General features: G+C 30.0%; 1 protein-coding gene across 4 annotated transcripts in view; it reads right to left on the reverse strand.

Annotated features, from left to right (window-relative positions):
- Positions 1-4,138, reverse strand: part of LOC148600918 (uncharacterized) — a 75,077-nt gene extending 70,939 nt beyond the window's left edge. For 2 of the 4 annotated variants that reach the window (XM_088556081.1, XM_088556077.1), the window contains exon 1: positions 3,649-4,137. The gene's annotated coding sequence lies outside the window, so the exon portion shown is untranslated. Of the gene's footprint in view, positions 1-3,648 lie in introns of all 4 variants that reach the window. The other 2 variants (XM_088556082.1, XM_088556078.1) reach the window with 2 other exon arrangements.
- Between the last annotated feature and the right edge of the window lie 11,305 nt (positions 4,139-15,443).

Consider the following 15,443-nt stretch of genomic DNA (forward strand, 5'->3'; position numbering starts at 1 on the left):
ATTTAAACCTCCTATTTATATCATATTCAACCAATCGTTCCCCTATAATCCTCATCTAGAAATCCACCCCATTTCTTGTGGAATCGCCAATGCATTTTTCTAAATTAAACTATAATGTAACCAGCTTCAATATGATATTCAACATTTAAACCATTCCTTTTAATATGGTAAAATGGAAGTTTGTTTTTATTTCAAACCCCTCTACCCATTCCAAAATAGTTAAATATTATCAGTGTGGTTGTTAAATTATTTAATGGTGATAATTAGGTATATATGATACAAATAACAGATGTTCCAGTAATTATTGGTCTTTCTGTATCAAGAGATGTATAGCCACATTCAACAGAATAAGATAAATAGATTTATACCTCTGGAGAATATTTCTAATTAATAAGATAAGATAGCAAAGATGTGTCCAGTCTAAGTTTTGTCGTCGAAGGTATCCGAAATGATTAAGAATTAGAGATCCTATACATTTATTCTAGGGAAATAAGACTACAAACGAGTTCAACATATTAATTGAGAACTAATAACAAAAAAAAAGATCAGAGAGACAAGAGTCTATATATTTTTTATTACCTATGGTAAAATAGCGTAAAGTATTAGTTATCAAAAGGAAAGAAATCTATCCATTACTTTTATTAACTATGAAAGAACGATTATTAATTAGATTATTATCTATCTATTATTAGTATGGTATCAACTTTCATGGTTTTCGTGCTTTATCAAATTTCATTTTAAAAAGTATTGTGTAATATAAAATACCAAAATTATATATGAAAATTATAGATAATAAAAAGAGTATTAAACAAGTAAATTTTTGAAATAATTTTGATATGAGTTTTCTGTTTACTTTGATCAAAAACGTTTTTAATTAAGTAACGGCTAAAGACATAAACTAATTTGAAACAGAAATAATTATCTACTATTCATCATAGCTCCTGTATGTGGTACTTTTCACCGTTGTCCAGCCAAAAGTGATAATTGACCTTCTTTTTCAAATGTTACATGTAGCTACATTACTACTTTGTACATGCATCTAGATATGATGTCACACCTGAAGTTTTAATAACTGTTATATCTCGTTAACATTTACTTAACTCTGTATTACAGTAAAAACCGAGTGATGCAATGTTTACTTAAAAAAAGAAAAAAAGATGAAATACATTTCTGTTGATCCAAGTAAAGCAATGTTTTTTTTTCAGTTTCTTTTCTAACATCAATTCAAGGTTAAATTGACGACGTAAAAAAATATTTTTGAGAGGTTTGTAACCGTGAATTGACAAGTTAAATGATGGCATATACATGTATCATGCATTGTATTGTAATCAATAAAACTGCCGAGAAGAACAATGAAATACTTGCCGATTTATTTTAATTGGTTGTAATTGTCTGTTATTGGTACCTTATCCTAAATATTTATTTATCAATTTAACAGAAAACAAAAAAAAACAAAAAACAAAAAACTCGACAAATTATTATGTGTAACTCTGAAAGGATGCTAATCTGCCTAATGTAACAAAATAAAGAAATGTAATTTCTTCTCCTTGAAATTAATGTTGGTCGAATAGATGTTATAAAAGTTTATTATACGTGGACTCCTAATTTTTTTACTTTAAAGTTTGTACAATACAAAACTTTGTTTAATTAGTCAATGGTTCACTCATATTAGTTCTGATCTTTCAACAACTTATTGCAAGTATATTTTTTGCACAATTTCTTCATAGGGTTTTATATGTGACTTTTTTTCTCTACAATGTATTAACTCAATTAACATTCCAAAATATGTTGCTTAAATATTATAATACAAAAAAACTACGACTTTATATTCACATTGACCTTCCTATGTTGTGAAACATGACAGCCTATTTGCGACAATGTTTGCATTATTTACATTTTTTCACGACGTAGATTAAAACGTTGTGTTAAAGTTTAAATTCGATCTGTTTACTTGCATCTGTTTATATCTTCCTATCACAAACTGTAAACTACGTATTTCAGCCTAGCAACATGTCTAAATAAAGAAATAAGTGCCGATATATTACAAAGTGTAAAAAAAATTAAGCTGTTTTCTTTGATATGCCTGGACCATTGCGGCTCTAGTGGAGTAATATCTATTTTGCCAGATTAATTTTGAATCTTACTTAATTATGGATAGGATGATTGTTCGGCAAAGTTATTGTTACCCTTATTTGCCATTTGTTATATTCTATGAAATTGACATTTATCCATAAATCAATTCATAACTTTAGAACCCGTTTTACTGTTTTTGCTGATATTTGACATTGAATTGAAACACTCCACAGAAGAATAAATATGTATATGGGTACTTAATCCTTGACTAAAAATAGGAAAGTTTCATCTTAACGATGGAAAGTACATAAAAGGTTCATCACTTTGAAGTGCCATGAACATAGAAGCTATTTTTCTTTCGGTTTACGCTGATTGGTCAGTTCGTGTAATGTTTATATTACACTCCGATTTATAATTATGTTATTTTCTTTTTTTATTGTTACGAAACGGAAAAGGTACACTAAGTTGAAAAAAAAACAGTAATTCAATTTGAATGCTACTTCACTGCATTTATTTTGTTATATTTCATAATCATTGCCAACATTTTTCCTGCCCTGTATATTTTATTGCATACCTTTCACTGATTGATGAATTAAATTTTAGAAATTTAAGTTATTGTACAATTTGAAATATTTATGTTAAGATCAGGGTATATTACATTTAGGGTGTTTAGACATCATGTTGCATTTTTTTTTCAGAAAAGTATTTCACATGTTGCTTATATTATTCATTCATTCATTCAGTCAGTCAGTCAGTCATTCTCCATTAGAAATTCCTTTGCTTTTTTTCATATTCATAATTTTCTTTGTCATTTGCAGTTATTCATTTTCTGACAGCCGTAAGCAAACTCATCAGATTTTCGTCCACATTTCTAAAATAATAATTACACGTTCAATTGTCTTATGAAGTCATATTAATCACTTGTGTGACAGGAATATTGTATTTTCTGTAATCACTTCAAGCCTAAGGCATATTGAAATTGCCTTGCCTATCATTTTTCTCTATTGAAATCATCAACAAATTTTAGTTTTAACTCAGTAGCTTCATATTTCTTTCAAAGTTCTCTGAAATTCCACCTGCTCGTCAAGTCTATCATTAGGTGAGCGGGATAGACACTCTACAACGTTAACATTTAAATTATAATAATTAATATTTTCCTTATCACGGTCATAGCTAGTAACGTTATATGGCTCATAAACGTTACTTCACAATTTTATTATTTCAAAGTTTTTAATTTTATGTTTTCCCTATTGATGAAATTGTGTTGATTATCATATATTTATTTACTAATTTTCAAAATAGGTAATCAATTACAGCAGCGTAGATTCCAGTCAGTGTGAAAATTGTTAGCAAATCTGAAATGTCGAAATTAATGACGCAAAATACTTAAGGATACAGTAGACTTTACCCTTTATATTGCATCTTACTTATATTATCTTAACATTACTTAGCCAGATGTTCATACGAAGTATTTTTCCTTTTTAATATTGCCAATATAAGTTTTTGAAATTTTGTAAAATATCATTCCAAATTAATTGGAATTTATCTCCAATATTGTGAGTAATAAAACCTTACCTTGCCTCTTCAGTCACTATTATAACGAATAACACTAGATCTGCTATACCACTTTGTCCAGTAGAAGGAATCAACGCAACGTTCGTAACTGTCAATAATATAAAGCTCAGTAGAATCTTTAACGTGTATATTTGAATGCTTTGATGGGTGGATCTTCCAATAATATATGCAGAGTTTGCCTCGTTTTCATGGACTGTCTATTTAACTGCCCATCACTTAGGTAATAAAAAGCGATACCTTCAAGTAACCTAGCTTCTCTCGCTGGTAACCTTTAAGAAACTGCTAAAACGTATTTATATTGTCTTTAATGCCTATTCAGAATTCTTAATCATTTAATCAATGATCATCTTTACAAAACAATTTAAGATGATGTTTAAACAGAGTTGACGCAAATACATGTTTCTGTCGATATGTATTAAAAATACCAGAATCGCTTATGAAAAAACTTATGTCTGCAGTTGAACATTGCCTCTAATCGTTCAATTTCAATATTTGTCCATTCATTTTCTCTGTCTTTAGAAAATATTGGAGTCTACTCATATCTGTTTATGCTCAACTAGGTGGTTTTTTGACTCAATCAGAAAATGTTCTCATTGGTTTATTTTAATTGTGTTAAGGATATTTTTTTAATATTTAATAAATTTGCATAAAAACATTGAACAAATTCAATCTTACAATATTTTCTAACAAACGTTAGAATTTGAACGCCGACAACGCCGATATCTACATCGTTTTTTACCAATGAAAGGTGATTTACATGGATAATAAAACATTTAAGTGTTTTGCTAAGTTTTTATTTTAAAAATTCATTCTATTTGTTATGAAACTCTGTTGTTTCTAGGGATTAACAGACGAAGGTACTAAGTATGTTTTTTCATTTGTTTTTTAGATTTTGAAGTAATATCAAAGCTTATACCTGCACAAGCTTGTTTCCAGTATGTTTTATCACATGGTGAAATGCGATCAGATATACGTATAAAAAACGACTTTGATGGTAGAATATTTTGTTAAATTTAAGATTGTTAGACTAGTAGAATAAGTTCAATTACAAAAAACGTTCTACGCTTTCATAATAATATAAGAGAAACTATTGGTAGTGGACTGAGTGTTTTAGTTTGAAGGTTGTTGATACTAAGTAAGAAACTCGTAACTTAAATGTGAAATCATTTTGCCTAAGTTAAAAAAGAGAAACGATTTTCGTAGCTTTTGAATCCATGTAAAAATATTGCATAGTCCATATTGAATATAGAAAAAAATGAATCAGCGTTCACGTTAAGATATTTTGCGTTGTCTTTACTCACAATTTATTTCGACATATGTGTGATGGCTTTTTAACGTTAAATTGTCGTTTAAATTTGTTGCGTACCGTATTTTTCCTGCATCACGTAAAATAATTTCATGGAATAACTCCCGATGGAAGTTGATTATCAAATTGTCTCTAAGCCATTCCAATTTTTTCGTTATGAGTTTTACCTATACATATTTTAAATATTTGTGTCAAGTTTTTTTCTGCAATTGTTTTGCAAAATTAGCTATAATGCAAAAATAGAATAGAAGTAGCTGAAAAGAAATTTGTCTGAATTTATGTTTGTTGCTAAGAGCTTCGTTATATTATAGATATTTAATCAATATTTCAGAATTTTTAGTATAGCGAGTTGATCTAAATAAATTCTCAAATCAAAGGTTGCGGAACGTTTAAATGCATTACCGTGTATTTGTTCTCTTAGAAAAAAAATTTGTATTGTATAGAATTGTAGGTAGATGAATAAGAATTAAAAAATTTAGTCACCTGTTGACAAAATATAGTTTAATATTTTTGAGCAAGGTGAAATGAATACTTGATTAAAAAGTATGTTGAATTAGCGGATATTTCAATTGACTAACGTATAAGTGAACCTAATTGATTTCCCAAAACTTTTTAATGATAAACATTCGAATAATTTATTTAGTCACTCTTGGATTTTCTTCATAAATAAGCATTAAAAATAAAGTCAAATGTATTTATCAATGCATTTATATGTATTCGTTTTTAGGCCATGCTAAGGTATCTCGTATATATAGTTTGCGATACGCATGACCTAAAAAACGCCTTTAACAAACCAAACAGTGCTTCAAAACATGTATTAACTGACAAACTGTATTCTAGAATATGGAAAAATCTACCAGTCTCCCATGCTATGATATGGTAAGGTCAATTTGCATGATAGAGTAATCAAGGGAACCAAGGTTATAGCGGTAATCAAAAGAATGTAATCCAGGGACAAAGACCAGATATGGAAAACAGACATACACAACAAAGAACATAAAGTAACTAAAATCATACATACAACGTAACAGGAGCAGATGAGCAACTCGGACTCCACTAAAAACTGGGAGCTTGGACCAGGTGCACCGGTAGGGTAAGCGTCCTCTGCTTTTCAAGAAACACCCTCCGAGTTGCTCATAAAAAGTGAAGTCCGGGATAGACAAACGATCGATCGATTTTAAAAACCAATGCCAGTTGACCTTCCAATTAAATTAAATCGATTTAATACTCAAGCACGATCATCGTTATGATTACCAAATAGAAACCGATTATTTTTTTTTAAAACAGGGTTTAATATTTAGATAATAGGGTATGTCCTTTTTCAGGTATTTTCGCCGTACTTATACCCCTATGATGGATATACAAAATATATTTTTAATTGTGCCGATCGTACAAAATTTGGCTTAAACTGTAACCTTGGTCCATGTTTAAGAATTGAATGTGCCCCTTTGTGCCGTTGTGCATATGAAGATACGTTTTTAGGTAATGCCCTAACATGCATTAATAACTTAAAACACTACTTAACACTATAGATATTGATTACAAATCCTGCCATGTCTAGAAAATTCACTTCAAAGGGATGCCAAAATATATTTTTGCAACCAAAGAAATATATAATGACGTGTTAGCAAGTCAATGATTAATGTAAAAACAATAGATTGACTCTGATAATTGTTGATAAAACGGTAGCAATGTTGTTTTGTCATCATGGTTCAAAAGGGGACATTTAAAACTAGTTATTTACTAGGTAATACTCATGCTAAGGGTCATGTGATACATTGTTTGAAGGTCTACACATTTTTATTTTTCGGTATTGTGTTTAGTGTGTTATAATAAACAGATAAGAACATGTAGCTTTTCATATAAGCCTTTGTCTTAGGAGATATACATTGTATAATTCAATATTAAGGGCGATAATTCTGTAAACAACACTGAAATATAAAAGAATCTATTGGCTTTTCGATGTGAATTATCTCTGAAGTGCGGACAGACTGGAAGGAATAATCATCAAGTCCTCAGGTAGACTTCTTTTGTAACTTAATAACAAAAATAAACATAGACATCATTTTTGGGGTTTATCCAATGTTACAGAATTTGCTACTTAATTGTTGAACTAACTACGAGTATGTCTGATTCGAAATACTTCAGTTTAACTAAAATATTTAACACTTTCTTGTTCTGAAGATATTTATAAATTCTGACTACTGAATGTAAACATTCACACAGTTATTCAATCATCTGAGCTTTGCTATTGAGAGTGTCCTGAAGAAAATATATCAACGTGTTAAAAATTGACAGTATAGAGTGATTGTACAAAAGACTAAAATAGTGGAAATGTTGAAATGAAGTAAGTTAAGAAACAAATAAGATAAAAGAACATATCAAATTTCATGAAGTGCTGAACAAAGTAATGAAGCATTGGTTTTTCATATCAATGGCTGTAAAAATAGGTGCGGTTATAGATCACACAAAATATAATAGCAATAAATCAATTTTATAGCATTTAATGAAAATCCTGATTGAATGTTTTTCGTGCAATGAAAATTTGAAAACAATATTATTTCAAGTTCACAAGTATATTGATTATGAATTATGTAGCTTGCCAATTTACGAAGATTTGAGCAGAAAATTAAAGGATTTACATGATATTGCGTTCAGTAAATGATACAAATATTAACGTCCAATGTTTCTAATATGATCAAAATTGGTGACTGTTGCAGGATTTTTTTCACCCAGTTGCGCTTTACTACTTTTATTTAACATTGTTATGGAAATAAAATTGTACACTTCATATTTCAAAAGAGTTTGTGTACCTTGGCGGGATACGTCCGTCTATGACTTCACCGGTTGTTACAGGAGAACCAAACACCAAAAAGTAATCAATAATATATTTAAAAAAAAGTATGATAGCATAATTGCAATGCATTAATTTTGAGAATATAACAATAACAATTAGGTGTCACATACACAAAAGTAAACATGGTGACCGTGGTTAAAATGGTCATCAAAAGAGTGCAACCCAGGGACAAAGACCAGACATGGAAAACAGACATACACAACAAAGAACATAAAGTAACTAAAATTATACAAACAAAATAACAAAAGCAGATGAGCAACTGCAAGGCGGGATTACTTCATGACTATCTTTATCACAATTATTTACGATTTGCTTTTTTTCAAATCGAAATCACGAGTATTTCACATTTAATAGTTAAACACAATCTAAATAAATACTTCAAAATTATTGTCCTTCCGGACTGTAACATTTTCAGTCGTGATATAAACGATATCATTTAGGCCAAATGAGTCACTGTTGACTTTCAAACAGTTGTGTATACTATAACTGTAACTGCATACATTTGAGTACCAAAAGCGGTAAATGGCAAAATATACCACGAAAACAGAGGAAAGAGTCCATTTGTCTAGACGATATTGGCGATATTTACCATTACGTCATCGAGTGTTGTAGTTTACAGTCGAATTGAAAGCAATATATTGACAAAAAGTATATGACTTTTTTTTTTAATTAATGCTCTCATAAATGAATTTAAAGCTTAGAAATCTGTGTAAGAAAAAAATGAACACTATTATCTCACAACACAAAACACCAATGTCTTGATTTATGTTTAAACAGGAGATTAAGACCTTTTTGAACTGAGTTTTAGATATGTTTAATGGTGTAATATCCTTCTTCAAAGGCCAGTTTTAAAAGTGGAGAGTTGTGATCCAGCCAAAGTACTTTAACGCCGCCGTATGTTTTGCACTTGTCCCAAGTAAGGAATTTCTTGGCTCTGTATGTATTTTTTTGTTTTCCCTTTCAATTTACTTTAAGTTGCTGGAGAAAAAAAAAAACTATTTCGCTGTACCTGTGTATAATGATGTTTTGGGGCCAGCTGTAACCTGCCCAGTGATGTGTTGAAGACCAAAAAGTGTCCTTGAGCTGACAATTTTCATTCCGGTGTTGCTGTTGTGTCTTTGGTGTATTCACCATATCAATTATCTTTATACAATGTATTCCTAAACAGCTGTACACTGTCATTATACTTGAATAAATTTGTTTTTTCTATATGCCTTTATTCTACAAGGTTAAACCAGAATATACTTTATAGTAAGGAGACTTCTTTGATCGATTAAAGTTAATTCAAGACGTTTACGCCTACCCAAAGACCAGAACGTCTAGCTTTCGAAAATCTTATGAAATTTCGAATTTCAGATTTTTGATAAATATCTGTGATGGATTTGGTGTTATGTTCCTTTCTTATACTTGGAATTATTACCTAGGGGCCAGTCAAAAATCAATACTGCGTATTAGCATTTGTGTTGAGGTCATTGAATGCCAAAACCAGCTGCTGTGGTTGATTGTTTTGTTTTGGTTTTGTTTTTGTTTTGTGTTGTATTGCTTTTTTTTCATTTCAAAGTTGGACGGGGTCTTTTTTTTTTTTTTTTTGACATATTCACTGTTTCAACGTCAAACTTTTAGACCTGAAAAAGGGCGAAAGTAATATGAATTACAAACGTTATTTAGATTACTAAATTAAGTAGACACTTGGTCTATAAAATGTTCTTTTGTTAAAATGCCACTATTTTCAGTCGTCAGTTTTACTGAATCTTCAATAGTTATAGTTCAGAGTTTTTTTTGTTTTTTTTTTTGGCATTACAAAATGTTCAAAGAAACGTTTTTATCGAAATTATTAGAAAAAACAATTTTAATGGGGAAACCAAGTGAGTTAACATGATATACAGATTTTTAAAAGATATATGGTGCATTAAACAAAGAGCAGGACCATCAATTAATCAGTGTTGAGAAAAATAGACGAAGTTAAATCACACACAATGAAATAACGACATATTTTAATGTCTACAACCATTTATAAAAATATTGAAACATCAAAATATTCAATTTAGCATGCAACATTATATGGATATGCACTCATCAGTAACTATTCAGTGTATTCAAAATTTATGAAGCATTTCATATTTCATTTTAGCCTGCCTCAACATATTCTGATAACATTAAGATCAATATTGTGTTTATCTTCGATTACTGAAGACATGAAAAGTTTTATCGTTATGCAGTGTTGCTTTAACGATGATCAAATATGTTGATAACGTTCTCAGAGGTACGCTTAATATGAATTATGTTTTTATAGAATCGTAGAACGTGATAAAAGGCGAGTAAGGAAAGTACTCAAGTTATTAATGTTCAAAGGTAAATTAAAACGTTACGTTAATAGTGACGTCATATTAAACAAAATAGCTGTATAAGATTTAAGTAAATTCTGGATGAAGTCATATGAGTTTAAGTGCTTTCTATCCATATACAAGAACTATTTCTGCACGTTCGTGAATTCTAAAAAAAAACGTTCCTATAATACGATCATCATACATTGAAGATGGTAGAGTTTTTGGTGGATGGTTTTGTCGATTCAAGTTGAGTCCGTCACCTCAATACCGAACGATTTGTTATCAAGTTATACATTATTTTGATTTGTAACCAGCTTCCTGATTGGTTGGTTGTCTCTGAACAAACCACTTGTATAACCTAGAATGATTTTGTTACGCCATTAAAGAAGGTTGGTCCCCAAATCAAATAATATAAAACAAATAACGTTTTGATAAGAAATAAAACCAATCAAAATAACGTTATTTCACGTTAATCAACATTTATATTTGTTACAAAATTCTTTTCGTTTTTACGAGATGCCAGATAGCTTTGGTTTTTATTTTATTTTATTTTATTTTATTTTATTTTATTTTTTTAATTTTATTTTTGTTTTTGTTTTTGTTCTTGTTTTTTATTTTTGTTTTTGTTTTGTGTTATAACTGTACATTCATAGAGCCTGTGTTTCGTGTGCAAAATAGATGATTTTGTAATTAGGTACCCATTTGTTTCAAGAATTTGTTTTTTTTTTCTTTTGTTCCTATCTGTCTGTGTTCTCCTCAGTCTTTTTTTATATTCATATACATGCACATGTACAGAGCATGTAAGTATTTTATAAAACATACTGGAAATCCGACAACAAACTGTACCATCCAAATTTATTGCATTTTTACGCAATACAAATACTATAACTTTCGACAAAAAATATTTTGATGGCAAGATACATGAAGTTGGCAAGTAGATTATCGTCAAGTCATATTCACATAAATTGAACGTAAAACTCACCCCACGTGATGATTAATCTGTTTCATATTTCAGTTGTTCAATTCATGTAAAATGTTTCTTTTTTACTTAGTAAACAGTTGAAGTATACGTACATGAGAAAAGAAAATAATCTTAAATGTGTAGTAATTGTTTTAAAATAATATAATTCTAATAAAAATAATACAGCAAATTGTTCGTTTGATATTTTGATCAAGTCAGAAGTGCAAGCGTGATCTTGCATCATTCTATTAAGATATAAACAATTATTCAAAACAGTGATGACTTATGTGTTATTGATGTCATATACAAACGATTTTCATCCATTATATTAAGAGTTGTCACTTTGTATGTATTATTTTATATTCTTTGGTTGTGTTTGTTTGTTTGCCATGTCTTGTCTTTGGCGCTGGATTATATTCTGTTGATCTCCGCTAGAACCTTGGTTCTCTTTACTACTCTTCATTAACCACCTAGTATTTTGTTCAAACGTGATTTTAAAACATGTGATTTTTGAGGTGATTCTACAAAAATAAAATAAACCAACCTTTGACTGTGTTTCCTATCGCACAAAAATTGTCAGAAAATTGCTCAGTGATGAAAGCATTCTTTAACAAATCTATATTCTCTCTACTATAAACTGATCCCAAATAAACATAAATCAATATACCCACTATGCCTTTATTTTCATAACAGTTGTAAATTGTCTCATTTGTTTTTCTGAACACAGCATTTGATATTTTGAAGAACAGAATGAATTTAGACTGAACTTCCAAAATGCTTTAATATTTTATTAATTGTCTATGTATCAAAGGCAGTTCATATCGATTAGTTTCACTATAAAGATCGAAACCCATCCATCAGAATCCGAAACGAAACAACGCTGTACACTGAACAACTTTGTATACCAAAGCATTTAAATTATTTTTTTTCCAATTATCCGAATGCCATATGTCTGTGTTGATGTATAGTAATTACAAGCATATAAAGTATATAGTGCTGCTAGATGGGAATAGGTTTACTATTATTTTTTATTTTTATTTTTTACTGCATTGACTACTTTATGATATGATTTTAATATTTTTGTTGTTTTTTTAATCTCTTTTGTGTAAACTACTTAAAAAATAACTGAATAAGAGTAGACACACACCCATCACCCCATCGTATGCTCGCAATCCTTTTGTTATGATTTGTATTACTGTTTTCAACAAGTCTGTTTTACTACAATGCCTAAAAGTTTGAAATGGCTTTGAACAATATTCAATTTTATTGTCCTATTTAATTTAATCAACAAAAAAACCTTTCTTTTTAAAGGAATTACTATATGGTGCATCTATCATTTAAAAACAACGATGATTTATATAACGACACACGTAAAAACCAAACGCAAGTAAAAGAGGTGTAATAAATATGTTTATTATATAGATAACAGTGATTTACCGAATATTTCCTGGGTATAGAAATTCCATATTTCAACTTGTTAAATAAATTGTGTAATTACACTCTCTGGTCTTTGTCCCTGGACTACATTCTTTTGATTAACGCTATGACCCTGGTTCCTTTGATTACTATCTGTCTCTCTCTCTCTCTGACTTTCTGCCGCCAAAACGTCACCACACATATGAATTCGCCGTTCACGAAATTTAAAATTTCGTTTGAAAATTGCAATATGATAATTATTTGGTTACCGTGAATAACCAAGATATGATCACTCGTGCTTAGGCCATTTGACCTCTACATCCATGGTGTACGTTTCTAATACAGGAATAATGAGAGAACTTTTACAGTTCATTGCGCTTATGCCATTTTGGCCTCTACATTTTTCATAAGCCTTATAGAATATTTCATTAATTAAATTTCTAATAAATGATTACGTCAGAATAAACCTTGCCGTCATAATGGCACCATAATTCATCCCGTTACATATTTAAAGTAAGTCATTATTTCTACACATGTTCAACCGGTTCAATTTGAGTCCTAGGGCATACAGATTTTTACCCTTTTGATTACGTCATCACGTAAGTTAACCAGCTTAATAAGCTGGATCAATTCAACACCTGACTTAGCTATAACATTGATAGTTATTTTATGTAATAATTACCTTCTGCATGATAGATGAAATAAACAAGAAGGAGAAAGTTTTCAAGTGCACTAACATGTTTGGAGATGTTAAGCGTAATACATATTATAGAGCTTAAATGAAATCTGTTAGCAAAAGTTCGATCGAATTATTATTAATTTGATATCTAAAGTCTACTGTAACATACGATTAAGTTTGCTTTCTAGTTTAATATTATGATTTTGTTTGAAAGATGTTCTTTAAGGTCACAGTTTCAAAATAACGGTCGTTTACTTCTCCTTGATTGCAGGTCTATGGTCTAACGTAACATACAATTAAGTTTGCTTTGTAGTATGCATGTAATGGTGTTAGATATTTTTTTTATTTACAGTTCCAGTATTAAGTAAAACGTCCTTGTTTCTTCTTGATTGCATTGAAAAAAACAATATTAGTAAAGTGTCAGTTCATGTACACCATTATTTTGTCTGATTTGAAGCGTGTTTGTTTGGTTATTATTGTAACAATTCAAAAAGTACTTGCCCGAAAAATATTCATGCAAGGGAAATCAAGGAAACAAGGATTCGAATTTTATTTAAAAAGATCATTGTCTGAACAAATACAGTAATTCAGGGATGACGACTAGACATGGAAGATAAAAACAGGCAAAGAACATACAAAGTGAATGAGCAACAGGTACGAAACAAACGACAGGGAACATTGACCAGGTGCGTCTTTAAAAAATACTTCAGCTTTTCTTGAAACACCTGCAGAGTTGCTTATAAAATCACATTCTGGAGAAGACGAAAGAAGAAATTTTTTATACAATGAACACATCTGTTGCCAAGGCGCATACTGGTACAAAATGACGATCAAAGAGTTCTTAATGAAGCTCGTGAAACTTTTGTAGTATCATTAGTCTGCTCCATAAGCTTAATTGTATGAAGTCTAGCAAGTTGAAAAAAGTCCTCTTATTCAGCAAACTCTGGCATAACGTATTAGTTTTAAAATTTTTAAAAATCCGTACATGGGTGCGGAAAAGTTTTTGCCACGCATGAAATGGAAGTTGACGATACGGGAAGTGGATTTTTCAAATAAAGCCTATATATGTCGAAACAGGAGAGTTGGCACATAAGGAATGACCTTCCTTTTAAAACTAAAAGTGCATTCATATTATTACTATTACTATTATTCATATTATTATAATATGAACACTAGAACGAAAATTTTGCTTTTTTTCTTCTTCTTTTGTACTTCAGTACTCTTAAACATTTTAGACAACAAATTAAATACCTGAAACACGTTTGTTACACCCATACATTATTCCTAAACGGACGGGTACGTCAGGGCATACCAGAATTAATGGTGTTGGACACTGAAACATGGAGTTGGGGACATGCTCACCACTGTAAAAAGTATATACCACTGAAACAATTCTAAGAGGATAGCCATTCAAATTCTTATGATTTAACCGTGGTGACTTTCAATTGTATCATCAATCTGGTAGTTATCATTCAGGCTTCAGTATATTGATGTATAATGTTTATTCTGTAGATGCCTTTTATTGAAATAATCATTACAATCGTTTTTGATTGTATAAATATTGAAAGGGTTTCTATGGAAGACCATGGCAGCACATGAATTTCGCATTTTGTATCTAAGCATTTTTAGCAATTAGGGATCACAAACTTATGTTTACAAAAAAATTATTGTTATTTTGTAATTTATGAACTCACCCTGATATTCATTACACGATTTTTCCTATTGATTTGTATTTTTCATACTGACTAGTAATTTTGTAATTTCCCTTAATGATAAGAATGAAATGACTTATATAGAAAGTACTAAAACTTAGTGGCATAGAAACTGAGTCTTTTATCTGTTCATAATTTAGTAGATATGTTGATAACTTTGTTAATATACAATGAGTCATCCACTATCGATACGGAAATAAATCCTGATCACTCTGACATCATGAGTTAAACATTACACTAGGACCAAACATAAAAAAACTTAGTGGAATTAAATTTAATATTTCTCAGTTATATCATATATGGTTAATACATGGACATTCTATTAAATGTATTTGCTACACTTTGTACTGCAAACAATGGATTCGTGTCATGGATGCCACCATTTTGGGTTTATTAGTATGATACAACTAAGTGCCAACACTAGCAATAAAATAAAGCTTTCGAGTTCAAAATAATTTAAACAATATTGTGTGAACAACTTCCTGATGTCTCTATGGACTCCCATTAATCATGTTATTTTGGAAAAAGTTTGACAAC

Source organism: Perna viridis, chromosome 12, assembly GCF_037379345.1.
Source record: "Perna viridis isolate PV_CMFRI_1.1 ecotype Kerala chromosome 12, ASM3737934v1, whole genome shotgun sequence".
NCBI lineage: Eukaryota > Metazoa > Mollusca > Bivalvia > Mytilida > Mytilidae > Perna > Perna viridis.